This window comes from Schistocerca serialis, chromosome 9, assembly GCF_023864345.2.
Source record: "Schistocerca serialis cubense isolate TAMUIC-IGC-003099 chromosome 9, iqSchSeri2.2, whole genome shotgun sequence".
In the NCBI taxonomy this organism is placed as follows: domain Eukaryota; kingdom Metazoa; phylum Arthropoda; class Insecta; order Orthoptera; family Acrididae; genus Schistocerca; species Schistocerca serialis.
Window position 1 is genome coordinate 285,414,999 of NC_064646.1, and position 10,416 is coordinate 285,425,414.

The following is a 10,416-nucleotide window of genomic DNA, read 5'->3' on the forward strand; positions in this document are numbered from 1 at the left end:
AATTTCTTTAGTAACCCATGTTTCACTGCACGCCACCTTACGGCGATGTGTTGTTCGTACTTCAGGCGTCTGAAATGGGACTCACACTGGCACATATAAGTGTAATGTCCAGCACAGTTTTCGACGAGATACGTTCCATCTATTCTTACTTTAGTTTGATCTGATAATGGCTGTGGTTGAAACGTTCCAGAAAAAATAATAAACATACGATCTAAATTCTGACCGTATGTGCTAAGAATGATAGCCGACTCCTGTAAGGATTTCCTTTCCTGTGGAGTTCAGTAAATTCATCCGTATTTTAAGTGGTAAACCAGTTGTAGTTCCAACTCAGCTTTAATATTTTAAAACCATGTCATACATTATATCCCCGACTAAAGAGCAGATATATTTTTTTTACTGGTGACGATCAGTTGAATCCATCCACCAACCAAGAGTGACGAGAGAGGTGGAATAAAAAAGAAATATAAAAATAAGTTACGGCATCGCACTGCAGATGCAATGCGCAAATTGGAAAAACATTTTCATAACTCAAGTGTGCGCCGGCGAGAGGATTGCAATGTGTACCAGGACTGCTGGGATGTGATTAGGTTTGGTGTCACATTCTTATGTATTCACTGCTATAACAGTGTGGTAAACCGCCGCACTTGTGATTTTATCCATGCATTAACGATCTGTTTATTGTTACCATTTCTTCAAGATATCGGAATATGATTTTCGGCAAGCAGCATTATGGAATGAAGCAAGGATTTTGCTTTGTGATTAATACTCGTCATGTCTTCGTGTCTGCCGAGCTACTGTGGAAGAAACTCCATCTTTTTAGATGAACGACAAGAGTTCTAAACAGAAGAGCGCAGTAGTATAGTGCTGCTAATATCTGTAGTACAACTTCCCTAGAAAATGCACGGACCTGCCGCCATATGTAAAAATCAAAGCACTGCCCTTTCAGTTACTGTATAACACATGCAATACTATTGCCTTGCATGAGCCCAGAGATACAGATTGGACATATCATCTTGCCGTGTGAGAAATTTCACCCAGGCACGCTGTACACGAACGAGTACCAGCCGTGCGTGCTCGCAGCGAGATCGTGGCGTCGGAAATACACTCATGCTCATAAATTAAGGGTAATGCTGATACATGGTGAAACAACGCTCTGGTGGGTGGTTTGCTGGTTTAAATCATCTCGGGGTATGACCATGTAGTGCATTTGACCTGTGGTCGTCGCACGGTGGCGGTGGCAGCAGTCCACAAACGCACAGGTGTGTTGGTGCGTGTCAGAGTACGGTGCAGCGAGTAAGTGTGCAGACGTTTTCAGACGTGCTACTGGTGGCTGTGTGTTGAAAATGGCTCAAATAATACATTTTGATGATGTTATGAGGAGTAGAATACTAGGACGACTGGAGACTGGTCAAACACAGAAGGTCGTAGCATGGGCCCTCTGTGTGCCACAAAATGTGATCTCAAGATTATGGCAACGATTCCAGTAGACATGAAACGCGTCCAGGCGCTACAGTACGGGACGCCCAAGTGTACAACACCACAAGAAGACCGATATCTCACCATCAGTGGCCGCAGACGGCCACGGAGTAAGGCAGGTAGCTTTGCTCGGGACCTTACCGCAGCCACTGCAACAGTTGTCTCCAGACATACAGTCTACAGACGACTGAACAGACATGGTTTATTCACCCGGAGACCTGCAAGGTGCATTCCACTGACCCCTGATCACAGTAGAGCCCGTAAAGCATGGTGTCAAGGACACAATACATCGTCACTGGAACAGTGGTCCAGGTTCACCGACGAGTCCAGGTATAGTCTGAACAGTGATTCTCGCCGGGTTTTCATCTGACGTGAACCAGGAACCAGATACCAACCCCTTAATGTCCTTGCAAAGGACCTGTATGGAGGTCTTGGTTTGATGGTTTGGGATGGGTTTATGATTGGTGCACTTACACCCCTGCATGTCTGTGACAGGAACTGTAACAGGTCAGGTGTATCGGGATGTCATTAGCACCATGTCCGCCTTTTCAGAGGTGCAACGCACGGCCCCACCGAGCTGCCATCGTGGAGGAGTGCCTTGAAACAGAAGATATCAGGCAAATGGAGTGGCCTGCCTGTTCTCCAGACGTAAACCCCATCGAGCACGTCTGGGATGCTCTCGGTCGACATATCGCTGCACGTCTCCAAACCCTTAGGACAGTTCATGATCTCCGACAGGCACTGGTGCAAGAATGGGAGGCTATATCCCAGCAGCTGCTTGACCACCTGATCCAGAGTATGCCAACCCATTGAGTGGCATGTGTACGTGTGCATGTTCCATACTGATTTTGGGGTACATGCGCAGGAAACAGTGGCGTTTTCTAGCACATGGGTTTTGGGACGGTTTTCTCAACTTATCACCAATACCATGGACTTACAGACCTGTGTCGCGTGTGTTCCCTATGTGCCTATGCTATTAGCGCTAGTTTTGTGTAGTGCCACGTTGTGTGGCACAACATTCTGCAATTATCCTTAATTTATGAGCATGAGTGTTGTTTCAGTGCACAGGCGGCGGCGGCGCAGCGATAGTCGCTTAGAAGTACTAGAATGCAAACCAGTCAGTACGGACGTAGGGACGAGAAAGCAGGTAGCGTTTGCTTATTTCTTTTATGAATGCTCGAAGAGATGCGAGGAGCCGGCCGGAGTGGCGGTGCGGTTGTAGGCGCTACAGTGTGGAGCCGAGCGACCGCTACTGTCGCAGGTTCCAATCCTACCTATGGCATGGATGTGTGTGATGTCCTTAGGTTAGTTGGGTTTAACTAGTTCTAAGTTCTAGGCGACTGATGACCTCAGAAGTTAAGTCGCATAGTGCTCAGAGCCATTTGAACCATTTGAGAAATGCGAGGTTTTGTACTCACCCACTGGGTAATCCCAGCTGTTGAATGGAGAGTTCGTGAAATTGTTTATGGGTTTCCGAGAAGATGAAAATAAATTCTCTATTTTCGTACAGTAGTTTCATGAAAACAGTACAAGAACAGCTGTAGCCTGAGTTGTTCGTCTTTTCGAGACATCTGGGCAGCGACTGCATGCTAATTAACCTGCACTATCAAGACAGAATCGGCCACACTACACTGCGCAAAATAATAAATAAAGTTTATAAATCGATGAGGGCGGTCTTGCATAAAAATTAGATATCGAAATTCACACGAGAAAGCTGGCCAAAAGTACCAGGGGATTTGAAAAGCATTCTATGTGATGTGGACAATGAAATCCGATCAATCTAAGGAGGAAGTTCACTTAACAGTAGAAGAAATGTCTTCGCTAATTACTTTATATACAAAGCTGGCAAAGCACTGTGCCGAGACAAATGAATCTAAGTCTGGTCGGTAACAATCGTAGCGAACACTGAATGAATTTATTTCTGAACGAGAAAGACTACTGAATTCATACCACTATTGAAATGTGTGCAGCAATGTACTTCGTTGCTGCAATATAATGAAGCATTGATTACATTGAAACCGTTGAGGTAACAGAATTTATTTTAAACTGTTGTTTTTAATTGAAGATTTGTTCATTCAGATGCAGCTTTACTGTATGATTAAATGATGATGGCGTCCTCTTGGGTAAAATATTCCGGAGGTAAAATAGTCCCCCATTCGGATCTCCGGGCGGGGACCACTCAAGAGGACGTCGTTATCAGAAGAAAGAAAACTGGCATTCTACGGATCGGAGCGTGGAATGTCAGATCCCTTAATCGGGCAGGTAGGTTAGAAAATTTAAAAAGGGAAATGGATAGGTTAAAGTTAGATATAGTGGGAATTAGTGAAGTTCGGTGGCAGGAGGAACAAGATTTTTGGTCGGGTGATTACAGGGTTATAAATACAAAATCAAATAGGGGTAATGCAGGAGTAGGTTTAATAATGAATAAAAATATAGGAGTGCGGGTTAGCTACTACAAACAGCGTAGTGAACGCATTATTGTGGCCAAGATGGACACAAAGCCCATGCCTACTATAGTAGTACAAGTTTATATGCCAACTAGCTCTGCAGACGATGAAGAAATTGATGAAATGTATGACGAGATAAAAGAAATTATTTAGGTAGTGAAGGGAGAGGAAAATTTAATAGTCATGGGTGACTGGAATTCGTCAGTAGGAAAAGGGAGAGAAGGAAACATAGTAGGTGAATATGGATTGGGGGGAAGAAATGAAAGAGGAAGCCGCCTTGTAGAATTTTGCACAGACCATAACTTAATCATAGCTAACACTTGGTTCAAGAATCATGAAAGAAGGTTGTATACCTGGAAGAATCCTGGAGATACTAAACGGTATCAGATAGATTACATAATGGTAAGACAGTGATTTAGGAACCAGGTTTTAAATTGTAAGACATTTCCAGGGGCATATGTGGATTCTGACCACAATCTATTGGTTATGAACTGCAGATTGAAACTGAAGAAACTGCAAAAAGGCGGGTATTTAAGGAGATGGCACCTGGATAAACTGAAAGAACCAGAGGTTGTACAGAGTTTCAGGGAGAGCATAAGGGAACAATTGACAGGAATGGGGGAAAGAAATACAGTGGAAGAAGAATGGGTAGCTCTGAGGGATGAAGTAGTGAAGGCAGCAGAGGATCAAGTAGGTAAAAAGACGAGAGCTAATAGAAATCCTTGGGTAACAGAAGAAATATTGAATTTAATTGATGAAAGGAGAAAATATAAAAAAGCAATAAATGAAGCAGGCAAAAAGGAATACAAACGTCTCAAAAATGAGATCGACAGGAAGTGCAAAATGGCTAAGCAGGGATGGCTAGAGGACAAATGTAAGGATGTAGATGCTTGTCTCACTAGGGGTAAGATAGATACTGCCTACAGGAAAATTAAAGAGACCTTTGGAGAGAAGAGAACCACTTGTATGAATATCAAGAGCTCAGATGGCAACCCAGTTCTAAGCAACGAAGGGAAGGCAGAAAGGTGGAAGGAGTATATAGAGGGTTTATACAAGGACGATGTACTTGAGGACAATATTATGGAAATGGAAGAGGATGTAGATGAAAATGAAATGGGAGATAAGATACTACGTGAAGAGTTTGACAGAGCACTGAAAGACCTGAGTCGAAACACGGCCCCGGGAGTAGACAACATTCCATTAGAACTACTGATGGCCTTGGGAGAGTCAGTCATGACAAAACTATACTATCTGGTGAGCAAGATGTATGAGACAGGCGAAATACCCACAGACTTCAAGAAGAATATAATAATTCCAATCCCAAAGAAAGCAGGTGTTGAGAGATGTGAAAATTACCGAACTATCAGTTTAATAAGTCACAGCTGCAAAATACTAACGCGAATTATTTACAGACGAATGAAAAAACTGGTAGAAGCGGACCTCGGGGAAGATCAGTTTGGATTCCGTAGAAATGTTGGAACACGTGAGGCAATACTAACCTTACGACTTATCTTAGAAGAAAGATTAAGAAAAGGCAAACCTACGTTTCTAGCATTTGTAGACTTAGAGAAAGCTTTTGACAACGTTAACTGGAATACTCTCTTTCAAATTCTGAAGGTGGCAGGGGTAAAATACAGGGAGCGAAAGGCTATTTACAATTTGTACAGAAACCAGATGGCAGTTATAAGAGTCGAGGGGCATGAAAGGGAAGCAGTGGTTGGGAAAGGAGTGAGACAGGGTTGTAGCCTCTCCCCGATGTTATTCAATCTGTATATTGAGCAAGCAGTAAAAGAAACAAAAGAAAAATTCGGAGTAGGTATTAAAGTCCATGGAGAAGAAATAAAAACTTTGAGGTTCGCCGATGACATTGTAATTCTGTCAGAGACAGCAAAGGACTTGGAAGAGCAGTTGAACGGAATGGACAGTGTCTTGAAAGGAGGATATAAGATGAACATCAACGAGGATAATGGAATGTAGTCAAACTAAATCGGGTGATGCTGAGGGGATTAGATTAGTAAATGAGACACTTAAAGTAGTAAAGGAGTTTTGCTATTTAGGGAGTAAAATAACTGATGATGGTCGAAGTAGAGAGGATATAAAATGTAGACTGGCAATGGCAAGGAAATCGTTTCTGAAGAAGAGACATTTGTTAACATCGAGTATAGATTTAAGTGTCAGGAAGTCGTTTCTAAAAGTATTTGTATGGAGTGTAGCCATGTATGGAAGTGAAACATGGACGATAACCAGTTTGGACAAGAAGAGAATAGAAGCTTTCGAAATGTGGTGCTACAGAAGAATGCTGAAGATAACGTGGGTAGATCACGTAACTAATGAGGAGGTATTGAATAGGATTGGGGAGAAGAGAAGTTTGTGGCACAACTTGACTAGAAGAAGGGATCGGTTGGTAGGACATGTTCTGAGGCATCAAGGGATCACAAATTTAGCATTGGAGGGCAGCGTGGAGGGTAAAAATCGTAGAGGGAGACCAAGAGATGAATACACTAAGCAGATTCAGAAGGATGTAGGTTGCATTAGGTACTGGGAGATGAAGAAGCTTGCACAGGATAGAGTAGCATGGAGAGCTGCATCAAACCAGTCTCAGGACTGAAGACCACTACAACAACAACATCATTCAGATGAAGTGGTTCTCACCCGGGAGCAAAGTATTTGCTGCTTAGCATTATTTCAAGTTTTAAATGGCCACATTCGAGCAAAAACTATACTTCTAGAACACAAACACAAAACAGTTTAGTCAATTCTCCACTGATTCGGTTTTTCAGCAAAGCTCTCACAAAACTTTACACACGCTTGAAGCCATGTGGCTCCTGCTTTATGCTATCAGTGATATTTTTGCAAAATGTGTCCCATATTTCAGGATATTTTTTGCAGCCCTTCAGTTATCGAACCCACGTCCGAAGCGGCTGTATCCCTGGCAGGCCGGCAGCAGCTGTTGCCGGGGTTGTGAACGCGTGAACGCTGCCCCATTCGCTTACTACGACTGGTGCTTCGCGGCGATCTGCGAGATCCCTGCTATGTGGCAGACTGGCGAGTCCGCACCACACAGGCTGCTATTACACTATTGCATTTTTTTACAAAGAAATATGATCAAATATTCGTCAAATTTCTTTGAAAAAGATCTTTGACTTGGTGCTAAAAAGGGGTGTTACACTGTCATCATACTATTCGTCAAAGTTCAAGATGGCGGACAACAACCACTTGTCACAATGTGCTGCAGTTGCTTGTACCACAATCGCATGGTGTGTGCGTTTGGAAGAGAAGCGGCGGAAGAAAAGGGAACATACCCGGCGAAGCCGTGTGTTTTACGTCGAGATAGTAAAAGCATTCAGCAAAATTTGTTACAGGAGTTGTAATGGAAGCCTTCAAATCTTATATAAATTACTAAGTAATGGAAAAGATTGTATTTCAGTATTTGCTCAGCAAAGTGTCTGCTCACATTGCAAAGCAGAACACTCACTTGAGAAGTGCTATATGTGCAGAAGACGGGCTCACCATAAAACTGCGATTTGTTGCTACAGGGGAGAGCTACGCTAGCTTACCAAACAACACTCGAATATCAAAGTACACATTAACAAAACCAATTCGAGATACGTGGAAGCGATTTATAAAGCAGTGGAGGAGGAATATCTGAAGAGAAATAAATGTTTAGTAAGCTCTATGGGCTTTACAAACTATTTTTATTTTTGAATAATTTAATTAATATAATCAGTGTTCCAACAACTACAAAATTAATAAAAAGTACGAAAAATTTAAAGCATTTTTTAACTTGTAGCTTCCAGAGTTCAAAAATAGACAAAGTAGAATGGAGAACTGAGAAATATTTTTTTTTTTGTTTAGACAGTATCATCCTTTATTCCGGCTTCCTGAAAAGCTGTCTCGAAGTTTTCAGATGTGGAGGTCGATGACTCTTGACTATGGATTTGAAGTCGCCATCCTACATGCCCATCAGAACACGATTAATAGAATGCGTTGTGCCCGTTGCTCGCTCCCCCCCCCCTCCCCTCCCCAGTCGAAGCAAGGTTATTGTGAAGATACTTTTGTTCGTCGGGGCCCGCAGTGCAAAATATGTCTTTTAATGAATAGTATCCAGATACACTGCTATGTAAATTGTTTATATTGTAGATCATTCACGATGAGCCCATTTCGCCATACTGCCATCGTAAGGTGTTCCTTAAATACGTAAGAAAGCGATGGTGTTAATACAATGGTTTGTAACTATGGTATGAAAAGCTATAAACATCATTAGGTGTTTTTACCTTACATTTAACATCGTTGCTGTTATGTCCTGTCTTTTTTTTAGGATTATTACTTTCTCGTAGGAGAATAATTTTAGAATTATTACCTTCTCCTAGGAAAAAGTAATAATTCTAAAAAAGGCAGGACATGACGGCAACGATGCACATGTAATGTAAAAACACCTAATGATGCATTGTAGCTTTCTAGATCATAGTTACAGGAACATTGTATTAAGATCATCGCTTACTTATTTATTTACAGAGCACCTGACGATGGCAATGTGCCGTAATGGGCTCATCGTGAATGATACAAAATGTGAACAATTTACGTAGCAGTGTAACTGGCTATTATTCATAATAATTATAATAAAGAGTTGAAGGAACATACCAACTAATCTTTGCAGCCATGTTCACGAACACCCTATTGACGTCAAATAGCTGTAGCGATGCCAGCGGTCCAATTTGTTACATTTCACGTTGCAATGAACACAACGCGAATCACTTTTATGATCAAATGTATGGCGAGGATCTATATTTGATCGTATTTCTTGAGGAAACGCGAGCTTTGACAAAGTTTCGTATTACACTATCAATTTTCTTTAACATAGCATTTGTCATAACAGCTTTGACAAATAAATCTGATAGTGTAATACCGCCCTGACCGCCAATAAGGGCTACGATACAGCTGAGAGATTTTTGCTCTCAGACAGTTTGGTACTTTCAGATAGTACTTGTATACCTGTTTCCACTAGGGGCGAATTTTCGCTGTTACTGTCTGATAGTCCTTGCGAGTACTTTCCGTTAGTGTCTGCGAGTCTTGAGACTACAGATGTTGGAAGTGGTTACACGCAGCACAATGAGAGCGTTTTGACAGCTGAGAAATCACTCGCCGCAAGATTCTTCTGTCATTGTTCTGTGGGTGAAGGATGAGGTTACGACGGAAAAGCGTTGGGCTGCAGCTGCACTTTTAACTCTTGTAGTGCAAAGAAGAAACTTAAACGACGTTGTTCGTTGTTGGACAAGAGAACGGATTCGGCGGTGGAATGATTCTGGAGCATATAAACATCTCATTGTAGAGCTTGTGATGGTAAATCTACAACCATATCGAAATGTTACGAGAATGACAGCGGTGAAGACGGAATAAATACTATTTATAACTGGAACCAAAATATACAATCTACATAATATTACAATTAAATCCATTAGTGCTGAAGATAGCCCGCTGGTGACATATTTCTGGCATCAGTTAATTATATTCTCTTTAATGTTTGACAAAGTAACAAATATAATGAAATAACATAACAGGTTCGAATCCTGCGTCGGGCATGGATGTGTGTGATTTCCTTAGTTTAGTTAGTTTAAGTAGTTCTAAGTCTAGGGGACTGATGACCTCAGATGTTAAAACCCATATTGCGCAGAGCCATTTAAACCATTTTAACATTACGCCAGTTTCATCTCGATACCCACTAAAGTTCAAAAGCCTAATAGGGCGGATGTGTGATAAATAAAGCATTTCTGGAAGTACATTCATTTGAGTGTTTTTATGTGTTTTGACTTAAGGAACCACTCGTAAATTTCCGTAGGTCTGTTCTTCAACACCCAATATAATAATATTATCAATCAATACCACGTCATATAAAATTATAGGTACTGCTGTATTACTTGAAGTTACATGGCAAATTTTCCGATTTCCAAAACTGTTGCTTTGAAACGTTGTTTCTCTTTGTTAATTAATGTACGCTATAAAACTGCTTGGCCTGATACCTTGAATTTTGGATATTCCGGTAAATTTCTTCTGTGGAAATGTTAAAAACTGTAGCCACCTCAGGCAGCAAGCTTTGTTTCCTATCTCAGTTCCTGTAGACCAGTAGCTATACATTCCATAACGCTGGCCTTTCCTCCAATAAACTAATTAATTGCTCAGTTTCGTCTAGAGTCCACTTCATGGCAGCTTTCTTCATTATTTTTTTGTTGACACATCGCTGACATTCACTCACAGTGCGTATCTAACGCGAGCCTCAGTTGTCTGAGTAAACATTTGTAAAGCCACATACTGCAGTATTGACGTGGAGCACTGGAATGGATAGCGCGCTAGCTTGTTGTTGTTGTTGTTGTGGTCTTCAGTCCTGAGACTGGTTTGATGCAGCTCTCCATGCTACTCTATCCTGTGCAAGCTTTTTCATCTCCCAGTACCTACTGCAACCTACATCCTTCTGAATCTGCTTAGTGTATTCATCTCT